We start from the raw sequence: 20,588 nt of genomic DNA, 5'->3' as shown, positions 1-20,588 counted from the left end.
ACTTTACCACCTATGTTTTCTCCTAAGAATTTTATGGTTTCTGGTCTTATATTCAAATTTTTAATCCATTTGAGTTAATTTTTGTGTATGGAGTAACATAGTGGTCTAGTTTTTTTCTTCTGCACGTGGCTACCCAGTTTCTCCAACACTATTTGTTGAAGAGACTGTTCCTTCTCCATTGTATATTCTTGGCTCCACCTTTTCCTTTTAAGCTTTTGGTTAGCCTGTTTGCCCTGTTATCTGCCATTTCAGGTAGCAGTGATATTAAATAATTGCTTCTGATTTGACAAACACCCTCAGGGAAAATGCTATGCCCACTGTTTAGGCTCTGAGCTGGGTGAGCCTTGCATGTGGGGTTTTCCAGGGAACTACCAGATAGGTCAAATAGTGTCAGTTCTCTGTAAATGGTGCTTTGAAAGAGCTCCAACCCTGCCTTGCCTCCTCCAGTGGCTGCCAGGCAGCTGGTTTTAGACCATGATGGTGGCTATTGGTTTTCAGGGCTACTTCTGAACTGGGAAGAGGGAGCGGGTAAGTTAAAAAACCCCACATAGTTTGTGTTCTTACTGAGATTCTTCCATGTTTTTTGAAGTAATGCTCCCAGATTGCTGCAAGCCTTTGGTTAATTTCTACAGTTCTAAAAAAGTTGATTTTGACAATTTTTGCTAGTATTCTCATTGCTTTTATGAAGGATTGGGTTTTTGAAGGTCCTTTCTCTGCAATTTTGCTGAAGTCACTCCTGCTTAGAATTTTGACCAAGAATGGATTTGAGGGGCGCCTGGGTGGCTCAGTCGGTTAAGCATCTGCCTCCTGCTCAGGTCATGATCCTGGAATCCTGGGATTGAGCCCCACATTGGGCTCTTTGCTCAGCGGAGAGCTGCTTCTCCCTCTCCCTCTGCCTGCCAGTCCACCTGCTTGTGTTCTCTCTCTCTTTATTAAATAAATAAATAAAATATGGGACGCCTGGGTGGCTCAGTCGTTAGACGTCTGCCTTGGGCTCGGGTCATGATCCCAGGGTCCTGGGATCGAGCCCCGCTTTGGGCTCCCTGCTCCCACGGGGAGTCTGCTTCTCCCTCCCCCAGCCCCCCGCTTGTGTTCCCTCTCTCGCTGTCTCTCTCAGTGTCAAATAAATAAATAAAATCTTTAAAAAAATAAAATAAAATCTTAAAAAAAAAAGAATGGATTTGAGTGTATAAAATGTTTTTTTCAGTATCCACTGAGGTGATCATGTGGCTTTTCTTTAATTTGTAAATATGATGAATTAGATTGATTTTTTTTTTTTAAGATTTTACTTATTTATGAGAGAGAGCAAGAGCAAGAGCGATAGTACAAGCAGGAAGAGCAGCAGAGGGAGAGGGAGAAGCAGGCTCCCCGCTGAGCAGGGAGCCTGACACAGGGCTCGATCCCAGGACCCTGAGACCATGAGCCGGGCCAAAGGCAGGTGCTCAACCAAATGAGCCACCCAGGTGCCCCTAGATTGATTTTTAAAGTTAAGCTAACCTTGAGTTCCTGGAATAAACTCTACTTGATCATGATGTATGACTTTTTAAAAAAGATTTTATTTATTTATTTGAGAGAGCTTTTGAGCAATGGCAGGGGCAGAGGGGGAGGGAGAAACATTTCCTGCTGAGTGAGGATCCTGAAGCTTAGCTCCATCCCAAGACACTGAGATCATGATCCCAGCGAAAGTCAAATGCTTAACTGACTGAGCCACCCAGGTGCCTCATGATGTATTATTTTTATATATTGTTGAATTGAATCTGCTAACATTTTATTAAAGTTATTTGCATCTGTGCTCATAAAGAACATTAGCCTATAGTTTTTTTTTGTACTGTCTTGTTCTGGGTTTGGTATGGGGATAATAATAGCCACACAGAATTCATTGGAGAGTGTTCTCTTCTATTTTCTTGAATGGTTAGTGTGAATTGGCCATATTTTTACTTAAATGTTTGTGCCTGGAATCTTTGTAGAAAATGTAGAAAGTGAACATATGTGTTTGGTTGTGGGTGAGCCTGGTGGAGGACATCATACATGGTCAGTGAGATTGCATCCACATAGTGGCTGGCGCCGCTCAGCATCTGCACTTCACTGAAGTTCTTACTTTCTCCAGTTACGGCTTTACAACAGCCGGGGTCTGACTGATGTAATTTCTAAGAACAGTCTTTGGTCACAGTTTCCCTTAACTGAATGTTGTGGTGGCTGCTCCCTAGGAGCTGCTCTTTTATGTGTGACTCCCTGTGAGGAAGTCCACAGATGCGTGTGGCTAAAATTTTAGGAAGTCAGGGAGAAGAAAGCTGGGCTCCTTGGAGAGTGGTTATTGGGAGGTTTGATAAATATTCTTAAGATTGGAAGAGTTGTTAATTGTAAAAACAATATGCTTTCTTGCCCCTGAGTGCAACTGGAGTTTGTTCTATTGGTACATTTTGCTTCATTATTCCTCTACACATTGCTCAGCCGAGTTAAGTTTAGAATTTTATTAGTTAATAAAAAAAATCAAGGAAATAATGCTATGTTTTCATATAGGCCACCTGGGGATGAATTTAAATCCATTGTAATTAAAACAGGTTTAATTTATTTCATGTTGTTACTTGAGTGTTTTATGGCTTATCAATTAAATAACACACTTGAATGCTGTAGATAATAAATGGGCGCCAGAATTGAGACTCATTCCTTCTTTATCTCCTTCTCTCCCTCCTTCTTTCCTTTCTCTCCTTTCTTTTTCCCCAGCTTCCCTCCCTCCTCTCTTCCCTTTTTCCTTTTACCACTATAAGCCAGTTTTTTTTTTTTTAAAGATTTTATTTATTTATTTGACAGAGACAGAGATAGCGAGAGCAGGAACACAAGGAGCGGGAGTGGGAGAGGGAGAAGCAGGCTTCCCCCTGAGGAGGGAGCCCGATGTGGGACTCGATCCCAGGACCCTGGAATCATGACCTGAGCCGAAGGCAGACGATTAACGACTGAGCCACCCAGGCACCCCTATAAGCCAGTTTTAAGGTGGCTTTTTATTTAGTTGCTTTGATTTTATATTTTGGTTAAATTTTAGGATGTTAACCTAATCTTGGAGCATTGATTTTCACTATTGTTCTATGACTCTATCGTATATATATTTGTGTGTATATAGTTCCAGTTATCCATTTAAACTATTTCCAAGTTTTCTCTCTCGGGAAATGCAGAGATAAATGTCTCTACAGCCAAATCTCTGTGGTTACTCTTACTCATGTACTTGGAGGTAAATTTTTGTATGTGAACTTGCTGGGTCAGAGTATGGACATTTTAAGTCTTTTGATGCTTGTTTTCAAATCACCCTCCAGAAAGACGAAAGATACCTGGATTGCAATATGCCCTTTGGAGGCTCATCTGCCCATTTTCCTTGGCATCAGCAGGCCCAGTAAAGTAAAGCACAGACTGTCTTGCTGGTCAGGTCTAGAAAGAACCCCATCGCCTGGCTCTCAGTCAGGGGCGGCTTTTCTCTCTGTGGTGTTGGCTGTCACACTGACCTCACTTGTAGGTGTTTCTGTAAAGAGCTATGAAATTTTACCTCTTCTGCAAGTTCTCTTTTGAATTACACCATATGTAATGTCTTCCTCTTAGGCTTTTGAGATTGACAGAGGTGCCTGATTTCATAATAAAGGATTCAGAGTCAGTCTCTGTGAGAAAGTAAAAATTCTGTTTTAATAGGATGCTAGTGTGGGCAAGTCTTACTTGTTTCCCTTTACTGTGTTCTGGCTGGGAAGGTTGAATGACTGTAGTATACTGTAAGTATTTGCTGGACACTTTTCAAATATGAATATTCAGAACATGCAAATATTGGAAATTTTATTTTATTTTAAAAAATTTTGTTTTAAAGATTTTATTTATTTATTTGAGAAAGAGAGTGAGAGAGAGAACACAAGCAGGGAGGAGGGGTACAGGAAGAGGGAGAAGCAGGCTTCCCACTGAGCAGGGAGCCCGATGCAGGGCTGGATTCCAGGACCCCAGGATCATGACCTGAGCCAAAGGCAGATGCTTAACTGACTGAGCCACCCAGGCGCCCCCAAATATTGGAAATTTTAGAAGACACTTTCTACTTTATTGCCCTACTTGCCCCTTCAATAAAATTAGGGTCACAGTTTAGTGGTAGATTGTGTTCACTGTTTGACTGAAAGTTCTATATTGCTAAAAATTTGAATTAAAAAAAATAAGAGACTATGAAACTTTTAAAAGTTTTTTTATAGGTTTTTTTTTTAATTTAAATTCAATTAATTAGGGCCGCCTGGGTGGCTCAGTCGTTAAGCGTCTGCCTTCGGCTTGGGTCATGGGCCCAGGGTCCTGGGATCGAGCTCTGCATTGGGCTCCCTGCTCAGTGGGAAGCCTGCCTCTCCCTCTCCCACTCCCCCTGCTTGTGTTCCCTCTCTCGCTGTGTCTCTCTCTGTCAAATAAATAAATAAAATCTTTTTAAAAAAATAAAATAAATTCAGTTAATTAACATATAATGTATTATTTGTTTTAGGAGTACAGGTCTGTGATTGAACCTTTTAAAAGTTTATATGGTCATTTAAAAGTATCATTGCACATGTATACTTTGTACTGCTTTACAAGTAGAGCAGGCTTATTTTAAAGCACACTTGCCTTGTTTTCTTATTTAATCTCACAGTATCATTTGCGAGAAAGATGATATGTCCTTCTTGCTATATGTATCAAGGATGGTATTTATTTTTGGCCAAATACAGAAGTTTAAGAAATTAAAAAGAACAATCTGTGCCAAATGCTATTTTCACACAGAGGCACTGGAGGGCGCTCTAGCAATGGGAGATGTAAATTGTCTCCTTAACAAACCTGCCTCTTGCAGAAAAAATAACGGAGTTGGTTTTTCAGTCACTTTAAAAAAAAATGTTTTTTAATTAAGTAATCTCTATACCTAACATGGGGCTCGAACTCACAGCTCCGAGATCAAGAGTCACATGCTCTACTGACTGAGCCAGCCAGGCCTTTTCTGTCCCTCTTTAAGACAAATGAAAGACACATATATGGCAGAGGAAATATTTCTATACTGATCTTTTCCCTTGAAAAGTTTATAAGAAACTTAAGAAGTAGGTCTGTGCCCCAGGGCTCCTTCTTACTCCTCCCTCTATTGGCTCCATCCAACCATACTGCCTCCTTGGCAGCACTGTCTCTGGCCTGGGGCACTCCGTTCCTTCAAGTCTTTCCTCAAATGTCACCCATGGGAGAGGTCTTTCCCTACAGCCCTATACAACATAGCAACTTCCCGCCCCCCAGCTAGACCTCACACTCTCTTCCCTCTCACCCTACCTGATGTTTTTTCCATTGCGTTCATTTCCACCTGACATAGTGTGTGTTTATCTGTTTATTGTCTGTCTTCACCCCATCATCCCCCACCCCCCAGATATTCATGAGAACAGGGACTTGTTCCATTTATCTCATTGCTATATACCCCAGCCCTAAAACATTACCTGGCACATAGTAAATAGATAAATTTGCCGAATAAGAGAAAAACAGATTTGGGGGTGCCTGGGTGGCTCAGTCAGTTAGGTATCCAACTCTTGATCTCAGCTCAGGTCTTGACCTCAGGGTCATGATTCAAGCCCCACGTGGACCCTACTTAAAAAAAAACAACAACAGATTTCAGAAATGAAGTATTTAAGATAGTGCTTCTGGAGATTAGTGCCTTTTTTTTATCGTAGTAAAATATACATAACGTAAATTTATCTTTTTTTTTTTAATTTTTATTTATTGATTGAGAGAGAGAGTGATAGAGAGAGAGCATGAGAGGGGGAGAGTCAGAGGGAGAGGCAGACTCCCCGCTGAGCAGGGAGCCTGATGTGGGACTCGATCCCGGGGCTCCAGGATCATGACCTGAGCCGAAGGCAGTTGCTTAAACAACTGAGCCACCCAGGCGCCCCAACATAAATTTATCTTAAATGTATCTTATTTTTTTATTTTTATTTTTTTAGAGATGGAGAGAGAGAGGGAGATGGGGAGGGGGCAGAGGGAGGAGAGAGAATCTTAAGCAGGCTCCACACCCAGTGCAGAGCCCACCAGACTCGGGGCTTGATCTCACAACCCTGAGATCATGACCTGAGCTGAAATCAAGAGTTGGAGTCTTAACTGACCGAGCCACCCAGGTACCCCCATAAATTTATCATTTTAACTATTTTTAAGTGTATGGTTTAGTGGCATTAAGTACAACCAGCACTACCATCTATCTCTAGAACTTAGTCATAATCTCAGACTGAAACTCTGTACCCACTATGTGATAACTCTCCATTGTCTTCTGTCCTCAACCCCTATAACCAGTGTTTTCCTTTTTTTTTAAAATTTTTTGCAAAGATTTTATTTATTTATTTATTTGAGAGAGAGAGAGACAGCACGAGCCAGGGGAGGGGCAGAGGGAGAGGGAGAAGCAGGTTCCCTGCTGAGCAGGGAGCCCGACACTGGGCTCAATCCCAGGATCCTGGGATCACAACCTGAGCACCCAGGTGTCCCTTTTTAAAATTTTTAAAAACGATTTTATTTATTTATTTGAGAGAGAGAGAGAGAGAATGGGAGGAGGGGAGAGGGAGAAGCAGATTTCTGTTGAGCAGGGAGCCTAATGCGGGGCTGGATCGCAGGACCCTGAGATCATGACCTGAACCGAAGGCAGATGCTTAACTGACTGAGCCACCCAGGCACCCCCAGTGTTCTTTTCTATCTCTATGAATTTGACTATTCTGTATTCTCATATAAGTGGAGTCATGCAATATTTGTCTTTTGTGTCTGGCTTATTTCACTTAGCATAATGTCCTCAAGGCTCATCCATGTTGTAGCATATGTTAGAGATTCCTTTCTTTTTAAGGCTGAATAATATTTTATTTCATGTATATACCACATTTTATTTATCCACTCCTCCACGAATGGACATTTGGATTGTTTTCAACTTTTGGCTATTGCTAGTGCAGGTTTTATGTAGAGCACAGAAATGTGATGTTTAGGTTTTGAGTCTAAAGTGGATTTCTTTGGAACAGTGATAGCATCTTTAAATTATACCAGTGAGTCACAGTTCAGCCAAGGGTGATTTCTGCCGTCAGTAAAATACTTTTAGTTCAGATTAAAGTAGAAACTTATTTAAGCTCTGAAAGATCAGAATTGGTTTAATATTCCTATTGGTGCTGTTCAAGTTTTTCTTACAAATGCCAAAAAAAAAAAGGGTTCACAAAATCAAATTACTAACTCTCTGGTATAAGCAAGAAGATCCTGGATAGATACTCTGGGGTTCTAGTCCAGTGCTGACCCTGTAGTTAGTCTTTGACCTTGTTCAAGGACCTTGTCTAAATTGAACCTTATTTTTCTCACAGTTAAAACAAGGAGGGTGGACTAGTGCCTCCTGCCAGTTGACATTTCATAATCTAGAAAGGAATTTTTGACCTAAAGCAAGAGAACTTTGGAGAACTCAGAAATATATGGTGTTTTGAGCTTTTAGTTATTTTGGTCTATTTCAGCTCAATTTGAACAGAGATTGAAGATAATAAAAGCTCTGCTTTCCCCAAATTTATGGGTTCAGTCTGCACTTAATTGATTTGAACTCTTCCTTCCACGTTGGGAGGTTTTTTGTTCATGTGTTGTTCATCCATATCCTTTAGATCTTCCAGACAGGGGGTGTCTTCATTTTTCTCCCTCTCTGCAGCAGAAACTGCTGCCAACTGCTCTGTTCAAGCCCTTAGTTCATGTGGCTGCTGACTGCCACAGTACAGACGGTTATGATTTTGAAATAATTTGGATATACTGGAAATACAGAACCTAGAAGAGCTCAGTGGCAGAGGTAGATATCCTAAATTTTAGTCTGATCTGCAGGATTGACTCAGAAAAGTAGAGATGTGATTTTTGCCTCCATTCTATCCCCTTCCAGTTGTCTCCTGCCCTTCTAGTGCTTTCGTGCTGACCCATAAACACCCCAGTGCATGGAACTCAGTGCTCTCAGGGCCTGCCTGTTCTAGCTCTCATAGTCCACAGCTCACCTAGTGATGCCTAGTGAAGATGAGAAAACCAGCATGTGCTAATGTTATGTTTGTAACTCCTCCCAAATGCCTTATCTGCAAAGGAGGCAGGCCACTGAAGAGAATTTCTCTTCTACCAGGGAAGCAAATGTGGACATAGGAGAGGCTTGTGGTGCCCTTCCTGCCCTCCAGTCTCTGGACAAGGGTCTAGGCTATGAATTTGGGTCATCAGTGTCTCCTTGTGCTGCAGAAAAGTCAAGGATTTACCAGGTGACCTGGTAACATGCCTGAGACTGAGGAGAGGACTTACCTTAGAAAGCTCCCTGCCCTCCCCCACCACCCTCGCCACTTAGACTCACTTCTTACTGACCTAAAGTTTCCTAAAGTGGGCTCTGATCACCCCCTTTCACAGCATAAATTCCCTGATACCCTCTTAACTGCCGGCTGCATGAAGTTGGGACCCCCGAGTATGGTGTGCACATGCCTCCCCATTTATCATCCACCTTTTTAACATCTCCCAGTACGGCTTACCTTGCACCATTCAACCAGAACTCTCACCATGCCTCACACCCACTGAACCCTCTCTCCTCTCCAATTTGCTGACCCTCTTCCTTCCACTTCTCATTCTTAGGTTCTGCCCATCCTTCAGAACCTGTCCCAAATGCTGCTTCCTCCTAGAAGCCATCCTTCCCTGGCCCTCTCACACAGCAGCCATCTGTCCCTTCTCTCTGAAGCCCTCACCCCCTCTAATGGCTTTTGCCACCATTTCCTCTGTTAAGGTCATCTGGGATCAAAACCCTGAGTCATGGTTGATGCCTTCATCTCCCTTTCCTGCTCACACCCCATCTGTCGCCAGGTCTGTTGAATTTTCCCTCTTGTCAACTCTTCCCCACTGTATTAGTTTTCTATTGCTCCTATAACAGATTGACATAAACTTAGAGGCTTAAAATAGGACAGATTTATTATCTGACACTTCTGGAGGTCAGGAGTCTGAAATGAGTCTCAATGGGCTGAAACCAAGGTGTTGGCAAGGCTGCATTCTTTTCTGGAGGGGTTAGGGGAGAATCCATTTCCTTGCCTTTTTTTAGCTTCTAGAGACTGCCCATATTCTTTGGCTCATGGCCCCCTCCTTTGTCTTGAAAGCCAACAAAGTGGGTCAAAGTCTTCTCCCACCACCATCTTTTTTTTCTTATTCTTTTTCTTTTTTTTGCTTCACTCTTCCTCTTATAAGGTCACTTGTTGATTAAAATGGAGCCCACCTGGATAATCCAGGCTATCCTTTGCATCTCAAGGGCAGTTGATTAGCAACCTTAATTTCATCTGCACCTTTAATTCCACTTTGTCATGTAACCTAATGACTTCACGGGTTCTGAGAGTTAGGACTTGGACGTCTTTAGGGAGCCATTATTAGGCTTACCGTACCCATTCTCCTAGATTCAGGTTTGAGCTTATGGCATCTGTCTAATTGGCTGCCCGGCTTACCTCCCTCATTGCCTTTGATGTTACACACCGCCTGCATAGATATTACCATGTATATTCTGTTATCAAGACCTGTTGGACCACTCCAAAAATATCTTTTGGATCTGTCCCTTTTTCTTTGTCTTCATTGCCACCAGCCTGGTGGAGGTCATATCTTATCTGGACCATTTCGAAAAAGGTCTTTTATATCCACTTGTACCCCTCCAAGCCATTTTTAAAAATTGAGGTAAAATTCATATTATAAAATTAACCATTTGAAAATGTACAATTTAGTACATTTACAATGTCGTGCAACTATAAGTCTATCTAGTTCCAAAATATTTTCATCACACCAAAGGAAAACCTTTTACCTCTTAGCAGTCATTCCTGTTTCCTCTTCCACTAGCCCCTGGCAACTATTAATCTGCTTTCTGTCACTGTGTCTACCTGCTCTGGATGTTTCACATAAATGGAATCATATAATATATGGCTTTTTGTGACTGGCTTCTTTCACCTGGCATGTTTTCAAGGCTCATCCATGTTGTAGCACGTATCAGTCAGTATTTCATTCTCTTTTGTGGCTGAATAGTATTCTTTTGTACGTATATATTATATTGTTTGTCCATTCATCAGTTGATGGACATTTGGGTTGTTCCACCTTTTGGTGCTTGTTAATGGTGCTGTTATGAATATTCATGCGTAAGTATTTGAGTACCTGTTTTCAGTTCTTTTAGGTATATACCTAGTTATGGAATTGTTGGGTCATATGGTAATTCTATGTTTAACTTTCTGAGCAACCATCAACCTTTTCCACAGTGGCTGCACCAGTTTACATTTCACTGGCAGTGCATGAGGGTTTCAGTTTCTCTGCATCCTTGCCAACACGTGTTACTTTTCATTGTTTTTGTTGTAGCCATCCTAGTGGGTGTAAAGTGGTATCTCATTGTGGTTTCCTCCAGACCATTTTTAAATATACAGATCAGTTCATTTCACTCCTCTGCTTAGCATCCTTAGAGCTCCTTCCCTTAGCCCCCTAGGGCATGTCTGGTCTTGTTCCTTCTACCCCTTGAAGCTCACGTGCTTCCACTCTTCTCACATACTCTGCTCATGCTGGCATCGTTGGCTTTCTCTTGCTTTTTTCCAGCAAGGAAGGCAGACCATGGGCTTTGAGGGTCAGAGGGGTTCAGACACTTCCCCAAGGTCACACAAACCTGAGCGATAGCCCTGGCCCTGCCACTTACTAGCCAGCTCCCTTTAGTTTTGTCATCTGTAAAGCAGATTTTTACTTACCACAGAGAGTGGTTAGAATTAAATGAGATGCACTGAATGCATGGTGCCTGGCTCATAAGAACATCAATAAACAATGAATGTGAAAAGGAAGTAAGATAAATACATAAAAGCCACCTCCTTGGGGAGGGGGATGACCATCTAAAGCATGTCTTCCCTCACAATCCCATGTTCCTCCCTCAGAGCATCCTGTTTAATGTGATGTGAATGGGTGCATTTCCCTCTTGTGTTTGGTCTCATCCACTAGACTGGAAACTCCACGTGTATTCTTTATGTCTGTGCCCAGTGTAGCGCCTGACACATAGTAGGTACTTATTAAATATTCTTGAATGAAAAAATCACCATAGGGTCACAGTAAACAGAATTCATTACTCCTTATTCACTTGATATGAGAGGGTGGAAAGGCAAACTTTTATGTGTGAGTGTGGGTGTATGTATGTTTTCCTAGATTATAGATTTGTCTAAACATTCCTGCTAATTTAAGATGTCAAATCTGAAGGTTCTTTCTTGGCTTGAGTTTTTGAACACAGTCCAGGGCTGTTTTCAGATTCCTTAGTATTCTCCTTTTTTTGAAAGAGTTTTTGAAAGCATAAAGGGGTGTCTGCACATGCTTGTCTACATTATTTGTTTATGAACATGAGTTGTGGGTGGAGGGGATATTTTAATGGCAAAACATGGCTTTACCTTGGCATTGAGGTATCACTGGAAGAACCCAGCCTGTCTGAGTTCATGTGGTATAAATCTCCTTCCAGCCAGTGTTTCTGTCCCAAGTACATTCTGTTTATTGCAGAATTTCTCACCTGGGGAACACACTACTTTCTTTCAACTCAGGATCAACTCAGCAACTGGAAGATGTGTTAAAAAAAAAAAAAAAAGTCACAGTCTTTAAGTTCAGTGTAGGAATCTTAGCAGGATCCAAAACAATATTTGCTTTTATTCTGAAATTTTTTCTGTTTTTGTATTTTCCCTGCCGCACACCATTCCCCACCCCCACCCCAGATACCCTGGTTGATACTAGGGTGAGGTGTCCTCGAAGGCTTGGCCTTCTGGCTTTGGCTATAAACATGTATGACCAACACTGGATTACTGACCACTGTTGGAGAAGAGCCTCCTACTCTCGGACTTCTCTGTTGGGAATTAGTTAAGTGAACCCACAGGCTGATAGGGGCAGAGTTCTGTTGTTGATCCAATGCCTGGTGGGCTGTACGCTCCTTGAGGACAAGGCTCCATGCTTCCTTATTTCTGTCTCCGCGCAGTGCCTGGGTGGAACTGCTCATCAACAAGTTTCTGAAACCAGCTGGCTGGCTCCACACATTCTGTTGTATGTGGGAACTGCTAACCGTTAGCAACTAGCCAGTGACCAGCAGCGATGAGCAGTTTTTAGGCTCCACACACATTTAATGTGCTAAATGAGGACTCCAGGCATGAGCTGAAGAAATGACTTTCAAAGATAGAAACAGGACTGTTGACACAGGTGTATTTTACTAATTAGTGTACTGTTTTTGAGGCATAGTAAAAATGTTAGTATTTCCAGGATTATCGTTAATGAAGGATAAAAAACTTTATCTTCACAGCCATATGGCTTACTGCTTGATGTGGTGTTCTTTCTGTGGGTTTTTTTTTTTTTTTAATTTGGCTTTTATTTTAGTAAGAGCAAAATCATTTTCTTGCAGGAATCATTATTCATTTTATCCTGCAGGTAAATGGGAAAAGTATTTACTTCGTAGAACATTTCTTTACAACAAGAAATTCTAAAACATATTGATGGTGTTCTTTCTCAGTAAGAGGTACTTATAACACATTTCTTTTTTTGTTTTTGTGAGATTTTATTTATTTATTTGACAGAGAGAGACACAGCGAGAGAGGGAACACAAGCCGGGGGAGTGAGAGAGGGAGAAGCAGGCTGAGCAGGGAGCCCGATGTGGGGCTCGATCCCAGGACCCTGGGATCATGACCTGAGCTGAAGGCAGACACTTAACGACTGAGCCACCCAGGCACCCCAACACATTTCTTTTTATTATTCAGGCATTCATTTATACATTCTCCTGGAAAGGATGAGAACTATGCCTCTTTCTAAGTCCTAGGCAGCTCCTAAAAATGAGGAAGGAAGAAAGTTTCCACAGGTCGCCATGCCAGGTACCTGGAGGTGCTTTATTTGGCACATCTTTTGTAAGATATCTGTGTAGTCTAAGGTGCCTGGGTCAGGGAATGAGACCCTGAAAGGACAGTTCTACCACTATTATATTTTATTCTTTGAATAGCCAGCATAGTGCTGTGGCCCATGGTGGATACTTAGTAAATGTTGAGCAAACTGAATGTGGCATGGGAAGTGGTAAAGCAGAGGCAGGAGTGACTTTAGAGGGCATGGGGACTATTCCCAGGGAAGTTGACCTCTGAGCAGATTTGAAAGGATGATAGGAGAGGGAAGGGCATTCCTGGCTGAGGGAACTGCATATGCAAAGGCACAGCAGGGGGGTGAGGAGGGGGTTGTTGTGGAGTCGGGGGTGCCTAGCCTTAGCGGCAGAAGGGCTGGGCATGAAGCTGAGCAGGGGGTTTGGGGCCAGGCGGCAAAGGGCCTCAAAGCCAGCCCAGGATTTCAGATTTACATCCTATTGGCAACAGGGAGGCGGTGGAGATGTTTACTCTCTCTCAGCCTCCATCAAGTTAGTGCTTTGCTCTTAGAACTGTGGTCTAGGTTGTAGTCCCTCATCATGTCAACCTCTTGTCTTTCTCTTTTCTTTTAATTACACTTAAAATGTGCTGGGAAACCTAGTTGGAAGAGAGAAAAAGTGATGAAATTGTAGCCTATGGGGCAGGCTAGTTCATCCTTTCCTCCTAATGCACTTACTACATTTAAATGCTTCTAGTTATTTGGAGCCTTCAGGTGACTTCGTTTCTCTGAGTACTATACACTTAGTTTCCTACATCTGCTGTTAATTTCTTAAGCAACCTTAATGAGAAACTTCAAACAGCTTAAATGTCAGTTCCCCAAAAAGTGAGGTTTTCAAATTCCAGTAATCTGTCCATATTGGTCAGTGGAACATAATCCCAGGTGGATGTGATTTAAGACAGATGACATTCCAGAGCTTCCCTGACAAAGAGTTTATATATCTTTGGGACTAACAGGCAGGCCCTGGTGTTGCTACACTTGCAGGACTGCCTACAGTTCCGGCCTATCTGGTGCAGGCTCTTCGCTCAACGCTTTCAGCTCTCTGCATTCCCTCTGGCTCTGTGTTTTGGCTGGTGCTTTTGAATCTGGGAAGACCCAAAAGCTACTATGTATATAAAAATATGTTGAGAACATAGTAAATGTAATAATTCCAATTTTTTTTTAAAGATTTTATTTATTTATTTGACAGAGAGAGACACAGCGAGAGAGGGAACACAAGCAGGGGGAGTGGGAGAGGGAGAAGCAGGCCTCCCGCAGAGCAGGGAGCCCGATGTGGGACTCGATCCCAGGACCCTGGGATCATGACCTGAGCTGAAGGCAGTCGCTCAACCAACTGAGCCACCCAGGCGCCCAATAATTCCAATTTTTAATCCTACACTTTTGAGAGAAAAAAAGTATTCATGATGTACTTTATCATAGATTTATTCTTTTTTTATAGGTTTTTTTTTTAAGATTTTATTTTTAAGTAATCTCTACACCTAGAGTGGGGCTCTCACACTCACAACCCAAAGATTGCTGTACTGACTGAGCCAGCCAGGCACCCCTTCATAGATTTATTCTTTAGATTTATTTGTTTATTTATTTAACAGAGAGAGAGAGTGAGCGAGAGAGAGAGAAAGCGAGCAGGGGGAGGGGCAGAGGGAGAGGGAGAAGTAGACTCTCTGCTGATCAGGGAGCCCATTGTGGGATTTGATCCCAGGATTCTGAGATCATGACCTGAGCCGATGGCAGACACTTAACTGACTGAGCCACCCAGGCACCCCATAGATTTATTCTTAATGCATAGGTTATCTTAAATTTCTGACTGAGAAATCCTGATTTGTTTGTTTCTTGCCACTCCCACTTTTTTTTCCCTATGTTTCTTCCTTTGCCTTTATTTTTTTTATTTTTATTTTTTTAAGATTTTATTTATTTGACAGAGATAGAGAGACAAGTAGGCAGAGTGGCAGGCAGAGGTAGAGGGAGAAGCAGGCTCCTCACTGAGCAGGGAGCCTGATGTGGGACTCGATCCCAGGACCCTGGGATCATGACCTGAGCCAAAGGCAGACGCTTAACGACTGAGCCACCCAGGTGTCCCCCTTTGCCTTTATTTTTTATTAAGATAAAATGCATGAAGAAAGAGTAGAATATGGTGATGAGTATTACTTTTAACAGGAAGTAAAACCAGAAGCATGCATTAATAAATTAAGCTTGCATTTTCTCTGCAGGTCACTTAGTGGGTGTTATGTGCTATGGAGTAAACAATTTTTGGCAGCTAGTTTAGTTTTCACTACTTCTAAGCCTCTGACAAATGATCTCTTAGATGATCTTTGGTCTTTTTTTTTTTAAGATTTCATTTATTTATTTGACAGAGAGACAGAGTGAGAGAAGGAACCACAAGCAGGGGGAGTGGGAGAGGGAGAAGCAGGCTTCCCGCCGAGCAGGGAGCCCAGTGTGGGGCTTGACCCCAGGACCCCGGGATCATGACCCGAGCCGAAGGCAGACGCCCAACGACTGAGCCACCCAGGCGTCCCGATCTTTGGTCTTAAAAAGGAAAACGTTTTATGTGTAAGTTTTAAGTTTAGTTTTGTTGTTTTTTTTTTTTTTTTTAAGATTTTATTTATTTATTTGAGACAGAGAGAATGAGAGACAGAGAGCATGAGAGGGAGGAGGGTCAGAGGGAGAAGCAGACTCCCTGCTGAGCAGGGAGCCCGATGCGGGACTCGATCCCAGGACTCCAGGATCATGACCTGAGCCGAAGGCAGTCGCTTAACCAACTGAGCCACCCAGGCGCCCCTAGTTTTGTTGTTTTTTGAAGGCTTTTTTATGTAAGCCATTTGTGTGAACTTTTGTTTTATTTGAATTTGAAATTTAAAAAAAGTTCTAAAAGTAGAGTCTGCTATATTGAACTGTTTTTCACATGTTTTACATTTAAAATTTAATTTGCCTTTTCTAGTTTTAGAAGATACTGAGAAAATAAAGTTTCCTCATTAAGCAGCCACTATTTATCAACTGCTTTTGAAAATTGGGAAATTATGTTTAGTGTGTATGACTTTAGGTTGTTTTCCCCCGCAGGAGAAATATATTCTTAGACCTACTGCCTATCCATTTATCTATTTAGCCTGCTTTAAGTCTCTTTAAAAAAAAAAAAATTTTAGTTATTTACTTGAGCCTGCATAAGCGGGGGGAAGGGCAGAGGAGGAGGGAGAGAAAGAATCTCTCAAGCCGACTTTGCGCTGAGCACAGAGCCCAACTCAGGGCTCGATCCCACGACCCCAGCCAAAACCAAGAGTCGGATGCTCAACCAACTGAGCCACCCAGGCACTGCTGCCATAAGTCACTTTCAAAGGTAAAGAAATAGTCATACAAAGTTAGATCTAGCTGAACATGTGAATTTCATGTATTTCCTGATAATCAGCCCTGTTTTAAAGGCTTCTAGAGTTCTTTCAAAAGCAGTCATTGGTGCTGTATTTGGCATTTGTATATTGTTAAAACTTCACGTAAATGTAGAGGTACCAGATTGTGCACTTTATAGAATCTCTAATGCTAATATCACTTTTCCAAGTATCAATAATCTTTGTGTTGTGAGATACACGTATACAAAACCTGTATCTGGCTTATCTGATTGGAAAGTGAAATTTAACATTTTCCAGTAGTTACTTGTCAACATTCTAATGACTAATACCCACTAAATGTTTATTTAAGTCAAAATGTAAAGGATCAGTGGGTTGTTTAATCAGCTTTACAGGGGTAAAGTTAGAATGCAAAATCAAATCCCCTCACTCTCCAGAGAGGCGACTTGATGACTTACTCCTCTTTCTCTCAGTAACGTAGTAGAGCCTATTTGGCTTAATCAGCAGCCTTGGGAGTTGGAGTAATCATTTGAAATATTGAGTGGAAAAGTTCCTTGCACTTGGAAAAGTTAGGAGGCCAGGAGTGAGAGACATATCCACATCCTTTCCCTGGTGGCCCCTCACCTGTGAATTCGCACCAGGGTGGTAATAAAATTGTAGGAGCTCATTTTATATGAAACCATTAGCAGCCTGAGAATTTGGGGCTAGCTGCCTCTCATACTTTAAGACACTGGAAGGTGTCATTTATAAGCATGGAGGGCCTGAAAGAAGGCAGAACAAGCTTGTAAACTATAGCTTTAGGCTCTGAACAGTAATCAGTTTGTAATACAGTTTAGTCTTAGGCTATCAAAATCACAAATGTGCCTTTAAGTATTGCAGGCAAATCCCATGAAACATCTGCCTATAAAAGGTAGAGACAATGGCTACTTATTTCCTCTTGTTACTGTGATATGTTATTTTCTTTTTGTGCCTTCATGGATGAGGGTGGAGGGGAAGGGGGCCATGCTGCAAGTGGAACAAGTAAAACTGAATATTTTTGTTAGTTTGGTTTTTTTTCTTTAGGTTCGCTATGATAGATGGTTTAAGTATCGCAGCTAATATGGAGGTTTTACTTTGAAACAGCTACTCGTGCATGGTTCCTGCTTCTTAGTGTGGCTGACTCTGAGTTCCCAGGCTGGGGCAAGTGTGTGTGACAGGCAGAGCTCTTGGGGTTGAGGGAATAGGGAAGCATTTCCAGCTTCCATTGGCTCATAAGATGGAGGGTTCCCCTACATTAGGGCAGAATTCAGGTTCTTGGTCACATGTGGAAATGGCAAATGGCCCTGAGTGTGGGCCAGCCCAGCTTCAGGATCTCTGCTGATGATCCCAAGAATGATTCTTTAACTGAAGCCATGAAGAAAACCAGATTAGGTAAGAATTCAAGCACTCATTTTGCAGATCGAAAACAGTCTACAGAATCTACCTGGGCATAACGATGTGTATATCAGGGTGCTCCAGGCTTTGCCTCCTAACCAGTACAAATGTGACTGTTTAAAGATTTATTTATGATTTGAGAGAGAGAGAGAGAGAGAGCACATGCACATGTGAGCAGGGGGTAGAGCAGAGGGGGAGGGAGAAGGAGGGGGAAAGAATCTCAAGCACACTCTGCACTGAGCGTGGAGCCCAAGGCAGGGCTCAATCTTATGGCCCTGATATCGTTGTGACCTGAGCTGAATCAAGAGTTGGATGCTTAACCAACTGAGCCACCCAGGCGCCCCCAAATGTAACTTTAAATCTTAGTGCCCTGGGGTGCCTGGGTAGCTCAGTTGGTAAAGCGTCCGACTCTTGATTTAGGCTCAGGTCATGATCTCAGGGTCATGAGATCCAGCCCCATGTTGGGCTCCATGCTCAGCGCAGAGTCTGCTTGAGATTCCCTCCCCCTCTGCTCCTCCCCTTGCTCGTGCTTGCTCACTCTCTCTTTCTCAAAAAATAAATAAGCAAGCAAATAAATAAAATATTAAAAAAAAAAATATCAGTGCTCCATGTCCCCACTGCCTGCCCTCCTCTAGGAGTTAGGTAAGTTACCTGAAATGTCCCTGGTTCTCCCCCTATCAGATCAGAGCTGTCCCTGTGGCTTAGTGATGGCCCTCCTGCTCCAGGATCCTGTGGCAGTGAGAGTCCCAGGTTCATCTGCAGCCCTATTGCTTGTCTCTTAATCTGGCCAGTGGGAAACAGCCTATCCAATTCCCATTGGTGACCCAGAGAAAATTGTAGGCATTCAGTAATATTTCTGTGCTTCATATCAAGGTCTAGTTCTTTCCAAAGGACATCGATGGGACTGGGCAAGAGAGAGATGGCCCTATACCAAGAGATAAGTATTGTCTGGGAGAAACCACTGTCCCCTTTAGACCTTAGGTTCCTGTTGCTCAGGATTCCCATTTTAGGCCTGGTTCCTATATAAGACTTTTTTTTTTTTTTCCAAGGAGATGTTATGTTGATCCTCTCTTGAGGATCTCAGACTACTTCGGTACATGTCTGTCAGCTCAGAGATGGTGTTTATTCATTTGAAGGCAATCTCTGCAAACATGTGTGTTCAGAATCACCAGGGTAGTGTTCTCCAGTGATGTGGTCAGAAAGGCTCTGTTCGAATGCCGGGCCTACCACGGGAGCATGAGGGACGCCTCAAATTCCATTTGGAGGCATCTTTGAGCTCGCCGAGTAGACACCATGAGCAAAGCTCACCCTCCCAAGTTGAAAAAATTTATGGACAAGAAATTATCATTGAAATTAAATGGTGGCAGACATGTCCAAGGAATATTGCGGGGGTTCCATCCGTTTATGAATCTTGTGATAGATGAATGTGTGGAGATGGCAACTAGTGGGCCACAGAACAATACGAGGAAATAGTATCATCATGTTAGAAGCCTTGGAACAAGTATAAACAATGGGTGTGTTCATCAGAAGAAATCAACTCCTTCCACATGTCCCCTCTCCATAGTACCTGTTTTACTACAATATAAAAATCAGGTCGTGTGCATTTTCATATTGAATTTTTTGTTAAATAAACTTTTATAATAGTCCAAACAAGAAAAGAAAAGGAAAGAAAGGCTCTGTTCACTCTCACTAGCTCTGAGAGGTGCCCAAAGTTGGTTGGATATGGTTTCTCTACTTAGGTAGCCTTGCTTGCTGCCGCTGTGTTCTGCACCCCTCCAAGGGTGAGGCCCAGGTTGAAAGTAGATTGTTCTCATCCAGCAGAAGTGTGCTTGGATGCTGGCCACACATCCCCATCCCCTCCTGCAGAAGCAGCTCAGGGCATTCCTTGTTTAACTGTCATATGGGCCACTTAAGCAATGCTTTTCTGAGAGGCAGTGTGGGAGATATTGTCCTGATAAATTGTGAAATGCCTCTTTGTAAGCCATCCTGTTCTTTTTTTTTTTTTTTAAGATTTTATTCATTTATTTGAGAGAGTGAGAGAGAGAGAGCACATGAGAGGGGGGAAAGTCACAGGGAGAAGCAGACTCCCTGCCGAGCAGGGAGCCCGATGTGGGACTCGATCCTGGGACTCCAGGATCATGACCTGAGCCGAAGGCAGTCGCTTAACCAACTGAGCCACCCAGGCGCCCAGCCATCCTGTTCTTTTATGCCTCCTCTCCTTTCTTTACTCTGGAGCTCCTTGTAGTGCAAGCATTAATGTTTTTGTGAGGTCTTCCTGAGGTTGAGGGAAGCTTTAGGAAGGCTGCTGGCTAGGACAGTTCCTGAAAACAATTTTTGTAGTTGTAACTCAGGCACCAGGACCCTAGAAGGTTCAGAGAAGTGCTAAAAGTGCAAAAGTTGTGGGCAGGGACTTTGCCTATTTTACAAGTGTTGATTAAAGTAGTTCTGGGGGCGCCTGGGTGGCTCAGATGGTTGAGCCTCTGCCTTCGGCTCGGGTCATGATCCCGGGGTCCTGGATCGAGTCCCGCATCGGGCTCCCTGCTAGGTGGGGAGCCTGCTTCTCCCTCTGCCTCTGCCTCTCTCTCTCTCTCTCTCTCTCTCTCTGACTCTCATGAATAAATAATAAAATTAAAAAAAAAAAAACATTTAAAGTAGTTCTGAACCAGAAAATCATTTGATGGATTCTTATCTTGTACAAAGATATATTATTTTTGGCCTCTCTTTTTTCTTCTCTTCTCTTTCGCCTTTCCCCTGTGACCTCCCATCCCAACTGATCTCTCTTGTCCCCACTTACCCTGTACTATTCATCTTAATACCAGATCTGCCCTCTTCTGTACCCTGTTCTTATTTTTGAGGAGGATTACACTCTATTGAGCTCTTGTGCCAAGCACTGTGCTTTTATGTATTAATATTATCAGGAGGAAACCCTTTGGTTCATTTTACATATGAGGAAAATGAGAT

At 42.6% G+C, this 20,588-nt stretch overlaps 1 protein-coding gene and 1 pseudogene across 8 annotated transcripts in view; both read left to right on the top strand.

The window, feature by feature from the left end:
* CLYBL (citramalyl-CoA lyase) overlaps positions 1-20,588 on the top strand; it is a 256,800-nt gene that overhangs the window by 7,611 nt on the left and 228,601 nt on the right. The window lies entirely within an intron of this gene.
* Positions 18,068-19,684, top strand: LOC123838784 (small nuclear ribonucleoprotein G-like; annotated as a pseudogene). The gene has a single exon (XR_006789508.3). The product of XR_006789508.3 is annotated as a small nuclear ribonucleoprotein G-like (transcript).

This window comes from Mirounga angustirostris, unplaced genomic scaffold (assembly GCF_029215605.1).
Source record: "Mirounga angustirostris isolate CCGP_5_RB_7025 unplaced genomic scaffold, mMirAng1.0.hap1 SCAF_3, whole genome shotgun sequence".
In the NCBI taxonomy this organism is placed as follows: Eukaryota; Metazoa; Chordata; class Mammalia; order Carnivora; family Phocidae; genus Mirounga; species Mirounga angustirostris.
Note: the sequence above shows the minus strand (reverse complement) of the source record. Positions and strands in the feature narration are given on the sequence as shown.